Source organism: Thermobia domestica, chromosome 17 (genome assembly GCF_964235325.1).
Source record: "Thermobia domestica chromosome 17, izTheDome1.hap1.1, whole genome shotgun sequence".
NCBI classification, from domain to species: domain Eukaryota; kingdom Metazoa; phylum Arthropoda; class Insecta; order Zygentoma; family Lepismatidae; genus Thermobia; species Thermobia domestica.
This window is the reverse complement of record NC_137470.1, coordinates 144,669,123-144,693,207: the sequence shown is the minus strand read 5'-3', so window position 1 is coordinate 144,693,207 and position 24,085 is coordinate 144,669,123.

The window sequence follows — 24,085 nt, the reverse complement described above, 5'->3', positions numbered from 1 at the left end:
GATGGGTATCATTCCATTCGTATTAACAAGCAGATCAATAATTGGTATGCGTTTTTCCGGAAAATTCAATTATTACGCAGGAAAATAAAAAAGATTCGGGAATTAAGGCAACAGGGACAAGTTGTCGACAGGGACGAGATGGGTATCATTCGATTCGCATTAACAAGTAGATCAATAATTCGTATGCGTTTTCCCCGAAAATTCAATTATTACCCGGGAAAATAAAAAAGATTCGGGAATTTAGGCAATAGGGACAGTTGTCGACAGGGACGAGATGGGTATCATTCGATTCGTATTAACAAGTAGATCAATAATTCGGATGCGTTTTTCCGGAAAAATCAATTATAACCCGGGAAAATAAAAAAAGATTCGGGAATTTAGACAATAGGGACCAGTTGTCGACAGGGACGTGATGGGTATTATTCGATTCGTATTAACAAGTAGATCAATAATTCGTACGCCTTTTCCCCGAAAATTCAATTATTACCCGGGAATATAAAAAGGATTCGGGAATTTACAAAATGGGGACCTGCAGTCGACAGGGACGAGATGGGTATCATTCGATTCGTATTAACAAGTAGATCAATAATTCGAATGCGTTTTCCCCGAAAATTCAATTATTACCCGGGAAATAAAAAAGATTCGGGAATTTAGACAATGGGCGTCAGTTGTCGACGGGGACGAGATGGATATCATTCCATACGTATTAACAAGTAGATCAATAATTCGTATGCCTTTTTCCCGAAAATTCAATTATTACCCGGGAAAATAAAAAAGATTCGGGAATTTAGGCAACAGGTACCAGTTGTCGACAGGGACGAGATGGATATCATTCGATTCGTATTAACAAGCAGATCAATAATTCGTATGCGTTTTTCCGGAAAATTCAATTATTACCCGGGAAAATAAAAGATTCGGGAATTTAGACAATAGGAACCAGCTGTCGACAGGGACGAGATGCGTATCATTCGATTCGTATTAACAAGTAGATCAATAATTCGTATGCGTTTTTCCGGAAAATTCAATTATTACCCGGGAAAATAAAAAAAGATTCGGGAATTAAGACAAAATGGACCAGTTGTCGACAGGGAGGAGATGGGTATCATTCGATTCGTATTAACAAGTAAATCAATAATTCGTATGCGTTTTTCCGGAAAATTCAATTGTTACGCGGGAAAATAAAAAAGATTCGGGAATTTAGGCAACAGGAACCAGTTGTCGACAGGGACGAGATGGGTATCATTCGATTCGCATTAACAAGTAGATCAATATATCGTATGCGTTTTCCCCGAAAATTCAATTATTACACGGGAAAATAAAAAAGATTCGGGAATTTAGACAATCAGCGTCAGCTGTCGACAGGGACGAGATGGATATCATTCCATACGTATTAACAAGTTGATAAATAATTCGTATGCGTTTTTCCGGAAAATTCAATTATTACGCGGGAGAATAAAAAAGATTCGGGAATTTAGGCAACAGGGACCAGTTGTCGACAGGGACGAGATGGGTATTATTCGATTCGCATTAACAAGTAGATCAATAATTCGTACGCCTTTTCCCTGAAAATTCAATTATTACCCGAAAAAATAAAAAAGATTTGGGAATTTAGGCAACAGGGACCAGTTGCCGACAGGGAACGAGATGCGTATCATTCGATTCGTATTAATAAGTAGATCAATAATTCGTACGCCTTTTCCCCGAAAATTCAATTATTACCTGGGAAAATAGAAAGGATTCGGGAATTTAGAAAATAGGGTCCCGCTGTCGACAAGGACGAGATGGCTATCATTCGATTCGCATTAACAAGAAGATCAACAATTAGTACGCCTTTTCCGCGAAAATTCAATTATTACCCGGGAAAATAAAAAAGATTCGGGAATTTAAGCAACAGTGACCAGCTGTTGACAGGGTCGAGATGCGTATCATTCGATTCGTATTAACAAGTAGATCAATAATTCGTATGCGTTTTTCCGGAAATTTCAATTATTACCCGGGAAAATAAAAAAGATTCGGGAATTATGACAGTAAGGACCATTTGTCGACAGGGACGAGATGGGTATCATTCGATTCGTATTAACAAGTAGATCAATAATTCGTATGTGTTTTTCCGGAAAATTCAATTATTACGCGGGAAAATAAAAAAGATTCGGGAATTTAGGCAACAGGGACCAGTTGTCGACAGGGACGAGATGCGTATCATTCGATTCGTATTAGCAAGTAGATCAATAATTCGTATGCGTTTTTCCGGAAAATTCAATTATTACCCTGGAAAATAAAAAAGATTCGAGAATTATGACAATAAGGACCAGTTGTCGACAGGGAGGAGAAGGGTATCACTCGATTCGTATTAACAAGTAGATCAATAATTCGTATGCGTTTTTTCAGAAAATTCAATTATTACGCGGGAAAATAAAAAAGATTCGGGAATTTAGGCAACAGGGACCAGTTGTCGACAGAGACGAGATGGGTATCATTCGATTCGTATGAACAAGTAGATCAATAATTCGTATGCGTTTTTCCGGATAATTCAATTATTACCCGGGAAAATAAAAAAGATTCGGGAATTAAGACAATAAGGACCAGTTGTTGACAGGGACGAGATGGGTATCATTCGATTCATATTAACAAGTAGATCAATAATTCGTACGCCTTTTCCGCGAAAATTCAATTATTACCCGGTAAAATAAAAAAGATTCGGGAATTTAGGCAACAGGGACCCGTTGACGACAGGGACGAGATGCGTATCATTCGATTCGTATTAAGAAGTAGATCAATAATTCGTATGCGTTTTCTCCGAAAATTCAATTATTACCCGGGAAAATAAAAAAGATTCGGAAATTTAGACAATAGGGACAGTTGTCGACAGGGACGAGATGGGTATCATTCGATTCGTATTAACAAGTAGATCAATAATTCGAATGCGTTTTCCCCGAAAATTCAATTCTTACCCGGGAAATAAAAAAGATTCGGGAATTTAGACAATGAGCGTCAGTTGTCGACAGGGACGAGATGGATATCATTCCATACGTATTAACAAGTAGATCAATAATTCGTATGCGTTTTTCCGGAAAATTCAATTATTACGCGGGAGAAAAAAAAAGATTCGGGAATTTAGGCAACAGGGACCAGTTGTCGACCGGGACGAGATGGGTATCATTCGATTCGCATTAACAAGTAGATCAATAATTCGTATGCGTTCTCCCCGAAAGTTCAATTATTACCCGGGAAAATAAAAAAGATTCGGGAATTTAGACAATAGGGACCTGTTGTCGACAGGGACGAGATGGGTATCATTTGATTCGTATTAACAAGTAGATCAATAATTCGTATGCGTTTTTTCGGAAAATTCAATTATTACGCGGGAAAATAAAAAAGATTCGGGAATTTAGGCAACAGGGACCAGGATCGACAGGGACGAGATGGATATCATTCGATTCGCAATAACAAGTAGATCAATAATTCGTATGCCTTTTCCGCGAAAATTCAATTATTACCCGGGAAAATAGAAAAGATTCGGGAATTTAAGCAACAGTGACCAGCTGTTGACAGGGACGAGAAGCGTATCATTCGATTCGTATTAACAAGTAGATCAATAATTCGTATGCGTTTTTCCGGAAAATTCAATTATTACCCGGGAAAATAAAAAAGATTCGGGAATTATGACAATAAGGACCAGTTGTCGACAGGGACGAGATGGGTATCATTCGATTCGCATTAACAAGTACATCAATATATCGTATGCATTTTCCCCGAAAATTCAATTATTACACGGGAAAATAAAAAAGATTCGGGAATTTAGACAATAGGGACCAGCTGTCGACAGGGACGAGATGGGTATCATTCGATTCGTATTAACAAGTAGATCAATAATTCGTATGCGTTTTTCCCGAAAATTCAACTATTGCCCGGGAAAATAAAAAAGATTCGAAAATTAAGACAATAAGGACCAGTTGTCGACAGGGAGGAGATGGGTATCATTCGATTTGTATTAATAGGTAGAACAATAATTCGTATGCGTTTTTCCGGAAAATCAATTATAACCCGGGAAAATAAAAAAGATTCGGGAATTTAGACAATAGGGACCAGTTGCCGACAGGGACGAGATGTGTATCATTCGTTTCTTATTAATAAATAGATCAATACTTCGTACGCTTTTTCCCCGAAAATTCAATTATTACCCGGGAATATAAAAAGGATTCGGGAATTTACAAAATGGGGACCTGCTGTCGACAGCGACGAGATGGGTATCATTCGATTCGCATTAACAAGTAGATCAATAATTCGTGCGAAAATTCAATTATTACCCGGGAAAATAAAAAAGATTCGGGAATTTAGGCAACAGGGACCAGCTGTTGACAGGGACGAGATGCGTATCATTCGATTCGTATTAACAAGTAGATCAATAATTCGTATGCGTTTTTCCGGAAAATTCAATTATTACCCGGGAAAATAAAAAAGATTCGGGAATGAAGACAATAAGGACCAGTTGTCGACAGGGACGAGATGGGTTTCATTCGATTCGTATTAACAAGTAGATCAATAATTCGTATGCGTTTTTCCGATAAATTCAATTATTACGCGGGAAAATAAAAAAGATTCGGGAATTTAGGCAACAGGGACCAGTAGCCGACAGGGAGGAGATGGGTATCATTCGATTCGCATTAACAAGTTGATCAATAATTCGCATGCGTTTTCCCCGAAAATTCAATTATTACCCGGGAAAATAAAAAAGATTCGGGAATTTAGACAATAGGGACCAGCTGTCGACAGGGACGAGATGGGTATCATTCGATTCATATTAACAAGTAGATCAATAATTCGTACGCCTTTTCCGCGAAAATTCAATTATTACCCGGTAAAATAAAAAAGATTCGGGAATTTAGGAAACAGGGACCCGTTGACGACAGGGACGAGATGCGTATCATTCGATTCGTATTAACAAGTAGATCAATAATTCGTATGCGTTTTCTCCGAAAATTCAATTATTACCCGGGAAAATAAAAAAGATTCGGAAATTTAGACAATAGGGACAGTTGTCGACAGGGACGAGATTGGTATCATTCGATTCGTATTAACAAGTAGATCAATAATTCGAATGCGTTTTCCCCGAAAATTTAATTATTACCCGGGAAATAAAAAAGATTCGGGAATTTAGACAATGAGCGTCAGTTGTCGACAGGGACGAGATGGGTATCATTCCATACGTATTAACAAGTAGATCAATAATTCGTATGCGTTTTTCCGGAAAATTCAATTATTACGCGGGAGAATAAAAAAGATTCGGGAATTTAGGCAACAGGGACCAGTTGTTGACAGGGACGAGATGGGTATTATTCGATTCGTATTAACAAGTAGATCAATAATTCGTACGCCTTTTCCCTGAAAATTCAATTATTACCCGGGAAAATAAAAAAGATTCGGGAATTTAGGCAACAGGGACCAGTTGCCGACAGGGACGAGATGCGTATCATTCGATTCATATTAATAAGTAGATCAATGATTCGTACGCCTTTTCCCCGAAAATTCAATTATTACCTGGGAAAATAAAAAGGATTCGGGAATTTAGAAAATTGGGGGCCCGCTGTCGACAAGGACGAGATGGGTATCATTCGATTCGCATTAACAAGAAGATCAACAATTAGTACGCCTTTTCCGCGAAAATTCAATTATTACCCGGGAAAATAAAAAAGATTCGGGAATTTAAGCAACAGTGACCAGCTGTTGACAGGGACGAGATGCGTATCATTCGATTCGTATTAACAAATAGATCATAAATTCGTATGCGTTTTTCCGGAAAATTCAATTATTACCCGGGAAAATAAAAAAGATTCGGGAATTATGACAATAAGGACCAGTTGTCGACAGGGACGAGACGGGTATCATTCGATTCGTATTAACAAGTAGATCAATAATTCGTATGCGTTTTTCCGGAAAATTCAATTATTACGCGGGAAAATAAAAAAGATTCGGGAATTTAGGCAACAGGGACCAGTTGTCGACAGGGACGAGATGCGTATCATTCGATTCGTATTAGCAAGTAGATCAATAATTCGTATGCGTTTTTCCGGAAAATTCAATTAATACCCTGGAAAATAAAAAAGATTCGAGAATTAAGACAATAAGGACCAGTTGTCGACAGGGAGGAGAAGGGTATCATTCGATTCGTACTAACAAGTAGATCAATAATTCGTATGCGTTTTTCCAGAAAATTCAATTATTACGCGGGAAAATAAAAAAGATTCGGGAATTTAGGCAACAGGGACCAGTTGTCGACAGAGACGAGATGGGTATCATTCGATTCGTATGAACAAGTAGATCAATAATTCGTATGCGTTTTAGCGGATAATTCAATTATTACCCGGGAAAATAAAAAAGATTCGGGAATTAAGACAATAAGGACCAGTTGTCGACAGGGACGAGATGGGTATCATTCGATTCATATTAACAAGTAGATCAATAATTCGTACGCCTTTTCCGCGAAAATTCAATTATTACCCGGTAAAATAAAAAAGATTCGGGAATTTAGGCAACAGGGACCCGTTGACGACAGGGACGAGATGCGTATCATTCGATTCGTATTAAGAAGTAGATCAATAATTCGTATGCGTTTTCTCCGAAAATTCAATTATTACCCGGGAAAATAAAAAAGATTCGGAAATTTAGACAATAGGGACAGTTGTCGACAGGGACGAGATGGGTATCATTCGATTCGTATTAACAAGTAGATCAATAATTCGAATGCGTTTTCCCCGAAAATTCAATTATTATCCGGAAATAAAAAAGATTCGGGAATTTAGACAATGAGCGTCAGTTGTCGACAGGGACGAGATGGATATCATTCCATACGTATTAACAAGTAGATCAATAATTCGTATGCGATTTTCCGGAAAATTCAATTATTACGCGGGAGAATAAAAAAGATTCGGGAATTTAGGCAACAGGGACCAGTTGTCGACAGGGACGAGATGGGTATTATTCGATTCGTATTAACAAGTAGATCAATAATTCGTACGCCTTTTATTTGAAAATTCAATTATTACCCGGGAAAATAAAAAAGATTCGGGAATTTAGGCAACAGGGACCAGTTGCCGACAGGGACGAGATGCGTATCATTCGATTCGTATTAATAAGTAGATCAATAATTCGTATGCGTTTTCCCCGAAAATTCAATTATTACCCGGGAAAATAAAAAAGATTCGGGAATTTAGGCAACAGGGACCAGTTGTCGACAGGGACGAGATGCGTATCATTCGATTCGTATTAGCAAGTAGATCAATAATTCGTATGCGTTTTTCCGGAAAATTCAATTATTACCCTGGAAAATAAAAAAGATTCGAGAATTAAAACAATAAGGACCAGTTGTCCACAGGGAGGAGAAGGGTATCATTCGATTCGTATTAACAAGTAGATCAATAATACGTATGCGTTTTTCCAGAAAATTCAATTATTACACGGGAAAATAAAAAAGATTCGGGAATTTAGGCAACAGGGACCAGTTGTCGACAGAGACGAGATGGGTATCATTCGATTCGTATTAACAAGTAGATCAATAATTCGTATGCGTTTTTCCGGAAAATTCAATTATTACCCGGGAAAATAAAAAAGATTCGGGAATTATGACAATAAGGACCAGTTGTCGACAGGGACGAGATGGGTATCATTCGATTCGTATTAACAAGTAGATCAATAATTCGTATGCGTTTTCCCCGAAAATTCAATTATTACCTGGGAAAAAAAAAAGATTCGGGAATTTAGGCAACAGGGACCAGTTGTCGACAGGGACGAAATGCGTATCATTCGATTCGTATTAGCAAGTAGATCAATAATTCGTATGCGTTTTTCCGGAAAATTCAATTATTACCCTGGAAAATAAAAAAGATTCGAGAATTAAGACAATAAGGACCAGTTGTCCACAGGGAGGAGAAGGGTATCATTCGATTCGTATTAACAAGTAGATCAATAATTCGTATGCGTTTTTCCAGAAAATTCAATTATTACGCGGGAAAATAAAAAAGATTCTGGAATTTAGGCAACAGGGACCAGTTGTCGACAGAGACGAGATGGGTATCATTCGATTCGTATTAACAAGTAGATCAATAATTCGTATGCGTTTTTCCGGATAATTCAATTATTACCCGGGAAAATAAAAAAGATTCGGGAATTAAGACAATAAGGACCAGTTGTCGACAGGGAGGAGATGGGTATCATTCGATTCGTATTAACAAGTAGATCAGTAATTCGTATGCGTTTTTCCGGAAAATTCAATTATAACCCGGGAAAATAAAAAAAAGATTCGGGAATTTAGAAAATAGGGACCAGTTGTCGACAGGGAGGAGATGGGTATCGTTCGATTCGTATTAACAAGTAGATCAATAATTCGTATGCGTTTTTCCGGAAAATTCAATTATTACGCGGGAAAATAAAAAAGATTCGGGAATTTAGGCAACAGGGACCAGTTGTCGACAGGGAGGAGATGGGTATCATTCGATTCGCATTAACAAGTAGATCAATAATTCGTATGCGTTTTTCCGGAAAATTCAATTATTACGCGGGAAAATCAAAAAGATTCGAAAATTAAGACAATAAGGACCAATTGTCGACAGGGAGGAGATGGGTATCATTCGATTCGTATTAACAAGTAGATCAATAATTCGTATGCGTTTTTCCGGAAAATTCAATTATTACGCGGGAAAATCAAAAAGATTCGGGAATTTAGGCAACAGGGACCAGTTGTCGACAGGGAGGAGATGGGTATCATTCGATTCGCATTAACAAGTAGATCAATAATTCGTATGCGTTTTTTCCGAAAATTCAATTATTACCCGGGAAAATAAAAAAGATTCGGGAATTTAGACAATAGGGACCTGCTGTCGACAGGGACGAGATGGGTATCATTCGATTCGTATTAACAAGTAGATCAATAATTCGTACGCCTTTTCCGCGAAAATTTAATTATTACCCGGGAAAATAAAAATAATTCGGGAATTTAGGCAACAGGGACCAGTTGTCGACAGGGACGAGATGGGTATTATTCGATTCGTATTAACAAGTAGATCAATAATTCGTATGCGTTTTTCCGGAAAATTCAATTATTACCCGGGAAAATAAAAAAGATTCGAGAATTAAGACAAAAAGGACCAGTTGTCGACAGGGAGGAGATGGGTATCATTCGATTCGTATTAACAAGTAGATCAATAATTCGTATGCGTTTTTCCGGAAAATTCAATTATCGGGGGAAAATAAAAAAGATTCGGGAATTTAGGCAACAGGGACCAGTTGTCGACAGGGACGAGATGGGTATCATTCGATTCGCATTAACAAGTAGATTAATAATTCGTAAGCGTTTTCCCCGAAAATTCAATTATTACCCGGGAAAATTAAAAAGATTCTGGAATTTAGACAATAGGGACCAGTTGTCGACAGGGACGAGATGGGTATCATTCGATTCGTATTGACAAGTAGATCAATAATTCGAATGCGTTTTCCCCGAAAATTCAATTATTACCCGGGAAATAAAAAAGATTCGGGAATTTAGACAATGAGCGTCAGTTGTCGACAGGGACGAGATGGATATCATTCCATACGTATTAACCAAGTAGATCAATAGTTCGTATGCGTTTTTCCGGAAAATTCAATTATTACGCGGGAGAATAAAAAAGATTCGGGAATTTAGGCAACAGGGACCAGTTGTCGACAGGGACGAGATGGGTATTATTCGATTCGTATTAACAAGTAGATCAATAATTCGTACGCCTTTTCCCTGAAAATTCAATTATTACCCGGGAAAATAAAAAAGATTCGGGAATTTAGGCAACAGCGACAAGTTGCCGACAGGGACGAGATGCGTATCATTCGTTTCGTATTAATAAGTAGATCAATAATTCGTACGCCTTTTCCCCGAAAATTCAATTATTACCTGGGAAAATAAAAAGGATTCGGGAATTTAGAAAATAGGGACCCGCTGTCGACAAGGACGAGATAGGTATCATTCGATTCGCATTAACAAGAAGATCAACAATTAGTACGACTTTTTCGCGAAATTTCAATTATTACCCGGGAAAATAAAAAAGATTCGGGAATTTAAGCAACAGTGGCCAGCTGTTGACAGGGACGAGATGCGTATCATTCGATTCGTATTAACAAGTAGATCAATAATTCGTATGCGTTTTTCCGGAAAATTCAATTATTACCCGGGAAAATAAAAAAGATTCGGGAATTATGACAATAAGGACCAGTTGTCGACAGGGACGAGATGGGTATCATTCGATTCGTATTAACAAGTAGATCAATAATTCGTATGCGTTTTTCCGGAAAATTCAATTATTACGCGGGAAAATAAAAAAAGATTCGGGAATTTAGGCAACAGGGACCAGTTGTCGACAGGGACGAGATGCGTATCATTCGATTCGTATTAGCAAGTAGATCAATAATTCGTATGCGTTTTTCCGGAAAATTCAATTATTACCCTGGAAAATAAAAAAGATTCGAGAATTAAGACAATAAGGACCAGTCGTCGACAGGGAGGAGAAGGGTATCATTCGATTCGTATTAACAAGTAGATCAAAAATTCGTATGCGTTTTTCCAGAAAATTCAATTATTACGCGGGAAAATAAAAAAGATTCGAAAATTTAGGCAACAGGGACCAGTTCTCGACAGAGACGAGATGGGTATCATTCGATTCGTATAAACAAGTAGATCAATAATTCGTATGCGTTTTCTCCGAAAATTCAATTATTACCCGGGAAAATAAAAAAGATTCGGAAATTTAGACAATAGGGACAGTTGTCGACAGGGACGAGATGGGTATCATTCGATTCGTATTAACAAGTAGATCAATAATTCGAATGCGTTTTCCCCGAAAATTCAATTATTATCCGGGAAATAAAAAAGATTCGGGAATTTAGACAATGAGCGTCAGTTGTCGAAAGGGACGAGATGGATATCATTCCATACGTATTAACAAGTAGATCAATAATTCGTATGCGTTTTTCCGGAAAATTCAATTATTACGCGGGAGAATAAAAAGGATTCGGGAATTTAGAAAATAGGGACCCGCTGTCGACAGGGACGAGATGGGTTTTATTCGATTCGTATTAACAAGTAGATCAATAATTCGTACGCCTTTTCCCTGAAAATTCAATTATTACCCGGGAAAATAAAAAAGATTCGGGAATTTAGGCAACAGGGACCAGTTGCCGACAGGGACGAGATGCGTATCATTCGATTCGTATTAATAAGTAGATCAATAATTCGTACGCCTTTTCCCCGAAAATTCAATTATTACCTGGGAAAATAAAAAGGATTCGGGAATTTAGAAAATAGGGACCCGCTGTCGACAAGGACGAGATGGGTATCATTCGATTCGCATTAACAAGAAGATCAACAATTAGTACGCCTTTTCCGCGAGAATTCAATTATTACCCGGGAAAATAAAAAAGATTCGGGAATTTAAGCAACAGTGACCAGCTGTTGACAGGGACGAGATGCGTATCATTCGATTCGTATTAACAAGTAGATCAATAATTCGTATGCGTTTTTCCGGAAAATTCAATTATTACCCGGGAAAATAAAAAAGATTAGGGAATTAAGACAATAAGGACCAGTTGTCGACAGGGACGAGATGGGTTTCATTCGATTCGTATTAACAAGTAGATCAATAATTCGTATGCGTTTTTCCGATAAATTCAATTATTACGCGGGAAAATAAAAAAGATTCGGGAATTTAGGGAACAGGGACCAGTAGCCGACAGGGAGGAGATGGGTATCATTCGATTCGTATTAACAAGTAGATCAATAATTCGTATGCGTTTTTCCCGAAAATTCAACTATTGCCCGGGAAAATAAAAAAGATTCGGGAATTAAGACAATAAGGACCAGTTGTCGACAGGGAGGAGATGGGTATCATTCGATTTGTATTAATAAGTAGATCAATAATTCGTATGCGTTTTTCCGGAAAAATCAATTATAACCCGGGAAAATAAAAAAAGATTCGGGAATTTAGACAATAGGGACCAGTTGCCGACAGGGACGAGATGTGTATCATTCGTTTCTTATTAATAAATAGATCAATAATTCGTACGCTTTTTCCCCGAAAATTCAATTATTACCCGGGAATATAAAAAGGATTCGGGAATTTACAAAATGGGGACCTGCTGTCGACAGCGACGAGATGGGTATCATTCGATTCGCATTAACAAGTAAATCAATAATTCGTACGCCTTTTCCGCGAAAATTCAATTATTACCCAGGAAAATAAAAAAGATTCGGGAATTTAGGCAACAGGGACCAGCTGTCGACAGGGACGAGATGCGTATCATTCGATTCGGATTAACAAGTAGATCAATAATTCGTATGCGTTTTTCCGGAAAATTCAATTATTACGCGGGAAAATAAAAAAGATTCGGGAATTTAGGCAACAGGGACCAGTTGTCGACAGGGCGAGATGCGTATCATTCGATTCGTATTAGCAAGTAGATCAATAATTCGTATGCGTTTTTCCGGAAAATTCAATTATTACCCTGGAAAATAAAAAAGATTCGAGAATTAAGACAATAAGGACCAGTTGTCGACAGGGAGGAGAAGGGTATCATTCGATTCGTATTAACAAGTAGATCAAAAATTCGTATGCGTTTTTCCAGAAAATTCAATTATTACGCGGGAAAATAAAAAAGATTCGAAAATTTAGGCAACAGGGACCAGTTGTCGACAGAGACGAGATGGGTATCATTCGATTCGTATTAACAAGTAGATCAATAATTCGTATGCGTTTTCTCCGAAAATTCAATTATTACCCGGGAAAATAAAAAAGATTCGGAAATTTAGACAATAGGGACAGTTGTCGACAGGGACGAGATGGGTATCATTCGATTCGTATTAACAAGTAGATCAATAATTCGAATGCGTTTTCCCCGAAAATTCAATTATTATCCGGGAAATAAAAAAGATTCGGGAATTTAGACAATGAGCGTCAGTTGTCGAAAGGGACGAGATGGATATCATTCCATACGTATTAACAAGTAGATCAATAATTCGTATGCGTTTTTCCGGAAAATTCAATTATTACGCGGGAGAATAAAAAAGATTCGGGAATTTAGGCAACAGGGACCAGTTGTCGACAGGGACGAGATGGGTATTATTCGATTCGTATTAACAAGTAGATCAATAATTCGTACGCCTTTTCTTTGAAGATTCAATTATTACCCGGGAAAATAAAAAAGATTCGGGAATTTAGGCAACAGGGACCAGTTGCCGACAGGGACGAAATGCGTATCATTCGATTCGTATTAATAAGTAGATCAATAATTCGTACGCCTTTTCCCCGAAAATTCAATTATTACCTGGGAAAATAAAAAGGATTCGGGAATTTAGAAAATAGGGACCCGCTGTCGACAGGGACGAGATGGGTTTTATTCGATTCGTATTAAAAAGTAGATCAATAATTCGTACGCCTTTTCCCTGAAAATTCAATTATTACCCGGGAAAATAAAAAAGATTCGGGAATTTAGGCAACAGGGACCAGTTGCCGACAGGGACGAGATGCATATCATTCGATTCGTATTAATAAGTAGATCAATAATTCGTACGCCTTTTCCCCGAAAATTCAATTATTACCTGGGAAAATAAAAAGGATTCGGGAATTTAGAAAATAGGGACCCGCTGTCGACAAGGACGAGATGGGTATCATTCGATTCGCATTAACAAGAAGATCAACAATTAGTACGCCTTTTCCGCGAGAATTCAATTATTACCCGGGAAAATAAAAAAGATTCGGGAATTTAAGCAACAGTGACCAGCTGTTGACAGGGACTAGATGCGTATCATTCGATTCGTATTAACAAGTAGATCAATAATTCGTATGCGTTTTTCCGGAAAATTCAATTATTACCCGGGAAAATAAAAAAGATTAGGGAATTAAGACAATAAGGACCAGTTGTCGACAGGGACGAGATGGGTTTCATTCGATTCGTATTAACAAGTAGATCAATAATTCGTATGCGTTTTTCCGATAAATTCAATTATTACGCGGGAAAATAAAAAAGATTCGGGAATTTAGGGAACAGGGACCAGTAGCCGACAGGGAGGAGATGGGTATCATTCGATTCGTATTAACAAGTAGATCAATAATTCGTATGCGTTTTTCCCGAAAATTCAACTATTGCCCGGGAAAATAAAAAAGATTCGGGAATTAAGACAATAAGGACCAGTTGTCGACAGGGAGGAGATGGGTATCATTCGATTTGTATTAATAAGTAGATCAATAATTCGTATGCGTTTTTCCGGAAAAATCAATTATAACCCGGGAAAATAAAAAAAGATTCGGGAATTTAGACAATAGGGACCAGTTGCCGACAGGGACGAGATGTGTATCATTCGTTTCTTATTAATAAATAGATCAATAATTCGTACGCTTTTTCCCCGAAAATTCAATTATTACCCGGGAATATAAAAAGGATTCGGGAATTTACAAAATGGGGACCTGCTGTCGACAGCGACGAGATGGGTATCATTCGATTCGCATTAACAAGTAAATCAATAATTCGTATGCCTTTTCCGCGAAAATTCAATTATTACCCAGGAAAATAAAAAAGATTCGGGAATTTAGGCAACAGGGACCAGCTGTCGACAGGGACGAGATGCGTATCATTCGATTCGTATTAACAAGTAGATCAATAATTCGTATGCGTTTTTCCGGAAAATTCAATTATTACCCGGGAAAATAAAAAAGATTAGGGAATTAAGACAATAAGGACCAGTTGTCGACAGGGACGAGATGGGTTTCATTCGATTCGTATTAACAAGTAGATCAATAATTCGTATGCGTTTTTCCGATAAATTCAATTATTACGCGGGAAAATAAAAAAGATTCGGGAATTTAGGGAACAGGGACCAGTAGCCGACAGGGAGGAGATGGCTATCATTCGATTCGCATTAACAAGTTGTTCAATAATTCGTATGCGTTTTCCCCGAAAATTCAATTATTACCCGGGAAAATAAAAAAGATTCGGGAATTTAGACAATAGGGACCAGCTGTCGACAGGGACGAGATGGGTATCATTCAATTCATATTAACAAGTAGATCAATAATTCGTACGCCTTTTCCGCGAAAATTCAATTATTACCCGGTAAAATAAAAAAGATTCGGGAATTTAGGCAACAGGGACCCGTTGACGACAGGGACGAGATGCGTATCATTCGATTCGTATTAACAAGTAGATCAATAATTCGAATGCGTTTTCCCCGAAAATTCAATTATTATCCGGGAAATAAAAAAGATTCGGGAATTTAGACAATGAGCGTCAGTTGTCGAAAGGGACGAGATGGATATCATTCCATACGTATTAACAAGTAAATCAATAATTCGTATGCGTTTTTCCGGAAAATTCAATTATTACGCGGGAGAATAAAAAAGATTCGGGAATTTAGGCAACAGGGACCAGTTGTCGACAGGGACGAGATGGGTATTATTCGATTCGTATTAACAAGTAGATCAATAATTCGTACGCCTTTTCTTTGCAGATTCAATTATTACCCGGGAAAATAAAAAAGATTCGGGAATTTAGGCAACAGGGACCAGTTGCCGACAGGGACGAGATGCGTATCATTCGATTCGTATTAATAAGTAGATCAATAATTCGTACGCCTTTTCCCCGAAAATTCAATTATTACCTGGGAAAATAAAAAGGATTCGGGAATTTAGAAAATAGGGACCCGCTGTCGACAGGGACGAGATGGGTTTTATTCGATTCGTATTAAAAAGTAGATCAATAATTCGTACGCCTTTTCCCTGAAAATTCAATTATTACCCGGGAAAATAAAAAAGATTCGGGAATTTAGGCAACAGGGACCAGTTGCCGACAGGGACGAGATGCATATCATTCGATTCGTATTAATAAGTAGATCAATAATTCGTACGCCTTTTCCCCGAAAATTCAATTATTACCTGGGAAAATAAAAAGGAATCGGGAATTTAGAAAATAGGGACCCGCTGTCGACAACGACGAGATGGGTATCATTCGATTCGCATTAACAAGAAGATCAACAATTAGTACGCCTTTTCCGCGAGAATTCAATTATTACCCGGGAAAATAAAAAAGATTCGGGAATTTAAGCAACAGTGACCAGCTGTTGACAGGGACGAGATGCGTATCATTCGATTCGTATTAACAAGTAGATCAATAATTCGTATGCGTTTTTCCGGAAAATTCAATTATTACCCGGGAAAATAAAAAAGATTAGGGAATTAAGACAATAAGGACCAGTTGTCGACAGGGACGAGATGGGTTTCATTCGATTCGTATTAACAAGTAGATCAATAATTCGTATGCGTTTTTCCGATAAATTCAATTATTACGCGGGAAAATAAAAAAGATTCGGGAATTTAGGGAACAGGGACCAGTAGCCGACAGGGAGGAGATGGGTATCATTCGATTCGTATTAACAAGTAGATCAATAATTCGTATGCGTTTTTCCCGAAAATTCAACTATTGCCCGGGAAAATAAAAAAGATTCGGGAATTAAGACAATAAGGACCAGTTGTCGACAGGGAGGAGATGGGTATCATTCGATTTGTATTAATAAGTAGATCAATAATTCGTATGCGTTTTTCCGGAAAAATCAATTATAACCCGGGAAAATAAAAAAAGATTCGGGAATTTAGACAATAGGGACCAGTTGCCGACAGGGACGAGATGTGTATCATTCGTTTCTTATTAATAAATAGATCAATAATTCGTACGCTTTTTCCCCGAAAATTCAATTATTACCCGGGAATATAAAAAGGATTCGGGAATTTACAAAATGGGGACCTGCTGTCGACAGCGACGAGATGGGTATCATTCGATTCGCATTAACAAGTAAATCAATAATTCGTACGCCTTTTCCGCGAAAATTCAATTATTACCCAGGAAAATAAAAAAGATTCGGGAATTTAGGCAACAGGGACCAGCTTTCGACAGGGACGAGATGCGTATCATTCGATTCGTATTAACAAGTAGATCAATAATTCGTATGCGTTTTTCCGGAAAATTCAATTATTACCCGGGAAAATAAAAAAGATTAGGGAATTAAGACAATAAGGACCAGTTGTCGACAGGGACGAGATGGGTTTCATTCGATTCGTATTAACAAGTAGATCAATAATTCGTATTCGTTTTTCCGATAAATTCAATTATTACGCGGGAAAATAAAAAAGGTTCGGGAATTTAGGGAACAGGGACCAGTAGCCGACAGGGAGGAGATGGCTATCATTCGATTCGCATTAACAAGTTGTTCAATAATTCGTATGCGTTTTCCCCGAAAATTCAATTATTACCCGGGAAAATAAAAAAGATTCGGGAATTTAGACAATAGGGACCAGCTGTCGACAGGGACGAGATGGGTATCATTCGATTCATATTAACAAGTAGATCAATAATTCGTACGCCTTTTCCGCGAAAATTCAATTATTACCCGGTAAAATAAAAAAGATTCGGGAATTTAGGCAACAGGGACCCGTTGACGACAGGGACGAGATGCGTATCATTCGATTCGTATTAACAAGTAGATCAATAATTCGTATGCGTTTTCTCCGAAAATTCAATTATTACCCGGGAAAATAAAAAAGATTCGGAAATTTAGACAATAGGGACAGTTGTCGACAGGGACGAGATGGGTATCATTCGATTCGTATTAACAAGTAGATCAATAATTCGAATGCGTTTTCCCCGAAAATTTAATTATTACCCGGGAAATAAAAAGGAATCGGGAATTTAGACAATGAGCGTCAGTTGTCGACAGGGACGAGATGAGTATCATTCCATACGTATTAACAAGTAGATCAATAATTCGTATGCGTTTTTCCGGAAAATTCAATTATTACGCGGGAGAATAAAAAAGTTTCGGGAATTTAGGCAACAGGGACCAGTTGTTGACAGGGACGAGATGGGTATTATTCGATTCGTATTAACAAGTAGATCAATAATTCGTACGCCTTTTCCCTGAAAATTCAATTATTACCCGGGAAAATAAAAAAGATTCGGGAATTTATGCAACAGGGACCAGTTGCCGACAGGGACGAGATGCGTATCATACGATTCGTATTAATAAGTAGATCAATAATTCGTACGCCTTTTCCCCGAAAATTCAATTATTACCTGGGAAAATAAAAAGGATTCGGGAATTTAGAAAATAGGGACCCGCTGTCGACAAGGACGAGATGGGTATCATTCGATTCGCATTAACAAGAAGATCAACAATTAGTAAGCCTTTTCCGCGAAAATTCAATTATTACCCGGGAAAATAAAAAAGATTCGGGAATTTAAGCAACAGTGACCAGCTGTTGACAGGGACGAGATGCGTATCATTCGATTCGTATTAACAAGTAGATCAATAACTCGTATGCGTTTTTCCGGAAAATTCAATTATTACCCGGGAAAATAAAAAAGATTCGGGAATTAAGACAATAAGGACCAGTTGTCGACAGGGACGAGATGGGTATCATTCGATTTATATTAACAAGTAGATCAATAATTCGTACGCCTTTTCCGCGAAAATTCAATTATTACCCGGTAAAATAAAAAAGATTCGGGAATTTAGGCAACAGGGACCCGTTGACGACAGGGACGAGATGCGTATCATTCGATTCGTATTAAGAAGTAGATCAATAATTCGTATGCGTTTTCTCCGAAAATTCAAATATTACCCGGGAAAATAAAAAAGATTCGGAAATTTAGACAATAGGGACAGTTGTCGACAGGGACGAGATGGGTATCATTCGATTCGTATTAACAAGTAGATCAATAATTCGAATGCGTTTTCCCCGAAAATTCAATTATTATCCGCGAAATAAAAAAGATTCGGGAATTTAGACAATGAACGTCTGTTGTCGACAGGGACGAGATGGATATCATTCCATACGTATTAACAAGTAGATCAATAATTCGTATGCGTTTTTCCGGAAAATTCAATTATTGCGCGGGAGAATAAAAAAGATTCGGGAATTTAGGCAACAGGGACCAGTTGTCGACAGGGACGAGATGGGTATTATTCGATTCGTATTAACAAGTAGATCAATAATTCGTACGCCTTTTCTTTGAAAATTCAATTATTACCCGGGAAAATAAAAAAGATTCGGGAATTTAGACAATAGGGACCAGTTGCCGACAGGGACGAGATGCGTATCATTCGATTCGTATTAATAAGTAGATCAATAATTCGTACGCCTTTTCCCCGAAAATTCAATTATTACCTGGGAAAATAAAAAGGATTCGGGAATTTAGAAAATAGGGACCCGCTGTCGACAAGGACGAGATGGGTATCATTCGATTCGCATTAACAAGAAGATCAACAATTAGTACGCCTTTTCCGCGAGAATTCAATTATTACCCGGGAAAATAAAAAAGATTCGGGAATTTAAGCAACAGTGACCAGCTGTTGACAGGGACGAGATGCGTATCATTCGATTCGTATTAACAAGTAGATCAATAATTCGTATGCGTTTTTCCGGAAAATTCAATTATTACCCGGGAAAATAAAAAAGATTCGGGAATTATGACAATAAGGACCAGTTGTCGACAGGGACGAGATGGGTATCATTCGATTCGTATTAACAAGTAGATCAATAATTCGTATGCGTTTTCCCCGAAAATTCAATTATTACCCGGGAAAATAAAAAAGATTCGGGAATTTAGGCAACAGGGACCAGTTGTCGACAGGGACGAGATGCGTATCATTCGATTCGTATTAGCAAGTAGATCAATAATTCGTATGCGTTTTTCCGGAAAATTCAATTATTACCCTGGAAAATAAAAAAGATTCGAGAATTAAGACATCAAGGACCAGTTGTCCACAGGGAGGGAAAGGGTATCATTCGATTCGTATTAACAAGTAGATCAATAATTCGTATGCGTTTTTCCAGAAATTTCAATTATTACGCGGGAAAATAAAAAAGATTCGGGAATTTAGGCAACAGGGACCAGCTGTCGACAGAGACGAGATGGGTATCATTCGATTCGTATTAACAAGTAGATCAATAATTCGTATGCGTTTTTCCGGATAATTCAATTATTACCCGGGAAAATAAAAATGATTCGGGAATTTAGACAATAGGGACCAGTTGCCGACAGGGACGAGATGCGTATCATTCGATTCGTATTAATAAGTAGATCAATAATTCGTACGCCTTTTCCCCGAAAATTCAATTATTACCTGGGAAAATAAAAAGGATTCGGGAATTTAGAAAATAGGGACCCGCTGTCGACAAGGACGAGATGGGTATCATTCGATTCGCATTAACAAGAAGATCAACAATTAGTACGCCTTTTCCGCGAGAATTCAATTATTACCCGGGAAAATAAAAAAGATTCGGGAATTTAAGCAACAGTGACCAGCTGTTGACAGGGACGAGATGCGTATCATTCGATTCGTATTAACAAGTAGATCAATAATTCGTATGCGTTTTTCCGGAAAATTCAATTATTACCCGGGAAAATAAAAAAGATTCGGGAATTATGACAATAAGGACCAGTTGTCGACAGGGACGAGATGGGTATCATTCGATTCGTATTAACAAGTAGATCAATAATTCGTATGCGTTTTCCCCGAAAATTCAATTATTACCCGGGAAAATAAAAAAGATTCGGGAATTTAGGCAACAGGGACCAGTTGTCGACAGGGACGAGATGCGTATCATTCGATTCGTATTAGCAAGTAGATCAATAATTCGTATGCGTTTTTCCGGAAAATTCAATTATTACCCTGGAAAATAAAAAAGATTCGAGAATTAAGACATCAAGGACCAGTTGTCCACAGGGAGGGAAAGGGTATCATTCGATTCGTATTAACAAGTAGATCAATAATTCGTATGCGTTTTTCCAGAAATTTCAATTATTACGCGGGAAAATAAAAAAGATTCGGGAATTTAGGCAACAGGGACCAGTTGTCGACAGAGACGAGATGGGTATCATTCGATTCGTATTAACAAGTAGATCAATAATTCGTATGCGTTTTTCCGGATAATTCAATTATTACCCGGGAAAATAAAAAAGATTCGGGAATTAAGACAATAAGGACCAGTTGTCGACAGGGAGGAGATGGGTATCATTCGATTCGTATTAACAAGTAGATCAGTAATTCGTATGCGTTTTTCCGGAAAATTCAATTATAACCCGGGAAAATAAAAAAAAGATTCGGGAATTTAGAAAATAGGGACCAGTTGTCGACAGGGACGAGATAGGTATTATTCGATTCGTATTAACATGTAGATCGATAATTCGTACGCCTTTTCCCTGAAAATTAAATTATTACCCGGGAAAATAAAAAAGATTCGAAAATTGAGACAATAAGGACCAGTTGTCGACAGGGAGGAGATGGGTATCATTCGATTCGTATTAACAAGTAGATCAATAATTCCTATGCGTTTTTCCGGAAAATTCAATTATTACGCGGGAAAATCAAAAAGATTCGGGAATTTAGGCAACAGGGACCAGTTGTCGACAGGGAGGAGATGGGTATCATTCGATTCGCATTAACAAGTAGATCAATAATTCGTATGCGTTTTTTCCGAAAATTCAATTATTACCCGGGAAAATAAAAAAGATTCGGGAATTTAGACAATAGGGACCTGCTGTCGACAGGGACGAGATGGGTATCATTCGATTCGTATTAACAAGTAGATCAATAATTCGTACGTCTTTTCCGCGAAAATTCAATTATTACCCGGGAAAATAAAAATAATTCGGGAATTTAGGCAACAGGGACCAGTTGTCGACAGGGTCGAGATGGGTATTATTCGATTCGTATTAACAAGTAGATCAATAATTCGTATGCGTTTTTCCGGAAAATTCAATTATTACCCGGGAAAATAAAAAAAGATTCGAGAATTAAGACAAAAAGGACCAGTTGTCGACAATGAGGAGATGGGTATCATTCGATTCGTATTAACAAGTAGATCAATAATTCGTATGCGTTTTTCCGGAAAATTCAGTTATCGGGGGAAAATAAAAAAGATTCGGGAATTTAGGCAACAGGGACCAGTTGTCGACAGGGACGAGATGGGTATCATTCGATTCGCATTAACAAGTAGATTAATAATTCGTAAGCGTTTTCCCCGAAAATTCAATTATTACCCGGGAAAATTAAAAAGATTCTGGAATTTAGACAATAGGGACCAGTTGTCGACAGGGACGAGATGGGTATCATTCGATTCGTATTAACAAGTAGATCAATAATTCGAATGCGTTTTCCCCGAAAATTCAATTATTACCCGGGAAAAAAAAAAGATTCGGGAATTTAGACAATGAGCGTCAGTTGTCGACAGGGACGAGATGGATATCATTCCATACGTATTAACAAGTAGATCAATAATTCGTATGCGTTTTTCCGGAAAATTCAACTATTACGCGGGAGAATAAAAAAGATTCGGGAATTTAGGCAACAGGGACCAGTTGTCGACAGGGACGAGATGGGTATTATTCGATTCGTATTAACAAGTAGATCAATAATTCGTACGCCTTTTCCCTGAAAATTCAATTATTACCCGGGAAAATAAAAAAGATTCGGGAATTTAGGCAACAGGGACCAGTTGCCGACAGGGACGAGATGCGTATCATTCGTTTCGTATTAATAAGTAGATCAATAATTCGTACGCCTTTTCCCCGAAAATTCAATTATTACCTGGGAAAATAAAAAGGATTCGGGAATTTAGAAAATAGGGACCCGCTGTCGACAGGGACGAGATGGGTATTATTCGATTCGTATTAACAAGTAGATCAATAATTCGTACGCCTTTTCCCTGAAAATTCAATTATTACCTGGGAAAATAAAAAGGATTCGGGAATTTAGAAAATAGGGACCCGCTGTCGACAAGGACGAGATGGGTATCATTCGATTCGCATTAACAAGAAGATCAACAATTAGTACGCCTTTTTCGCGAAAATTCAATTATTACCCGGGAAAATAAAAAAGATTCGGGAATTTAAGCAACAGTGACCAGCTGTTGACAGGGACGAGATGCGTATCATTCGATTCGTATTAACAAGTAGATCAATAATTCGTATGCGTTTTTCCGGAAAATTCAATTATTACCCGGGAAAATAAAAAAGATTCGGGAATTATGACAATAAGGACCAGTTGTCGACAGGGACGAGATGGGTATCTTTCGATTCGTATTAACAAGTAGATCAATAATTCGTATGCGTTTTTCCGGAAAATTCAATTATTACCCGGGAAAATAAAAAAAATTTGGGAATTTAGGCAACAGGGACCAGTTGTCGACAGGGAAGAGATGCGTATCATTCGATTCGTATTAGCAAGTAGATCAATAATTCGTATGCGTTTTTCCGGAAAATTCAATTATTACCCTGGAAAATAAAAAAGATTCGAGAATTAAGACAATAAGGACCAGTTGTCGACAGGGAGGAGAAGGGTATCATTCGATTCGTATTAACAAGTAGATCAATAATTCGTATGCGTTTTTCCAGAAAATTCAATTATTACGCGGGAAAATAAAAAAGATTCGAAAATTTAGGCAACAGGGACCAGTTGTCGACAGAGACGAGATGGGTATCATTCGATTCGTATTAACAAGTAGATCAATAATTCGTATGCGTTTTTCCGGATAATTCAATTATTACCCGGGAAAATAAAAAAGATTCGGGAATTAAGACAATAAGGACCAGTTGTCGACAGGGAGGAGATGGGTATCATTCGATTCGTATTAACAAGTAGATCAATAATTCGTATGCGTTTTTCCGGAAAATTCAATTATAACCCGGGAAAATAAAAAAAGATTCGGGAATTTAGAAAATAGGGACCAGTTGTCGACAGGGACAAGATAGGTATTATTCGATTCGTATTAACATGTAGATCAATAGTTCGTACGCCTTTTCCCTGAAAATTTAATTATTACCCGGGAAAATAAAAAAGATTCGGGAATTTAGGCAACAGGGACCAGTTGCCGACAGGGACGAGATGCGTGTCGTTCGATTCGTATTAACAAGTAGATCAATAATTCGTATGCCTTTTTCCCGAAAATTAAATTATTACCCGAAAAAATAAAAAAGATTCGGGAATTAAGGCAACAGGGACAAGTTGTCGACAGGGACG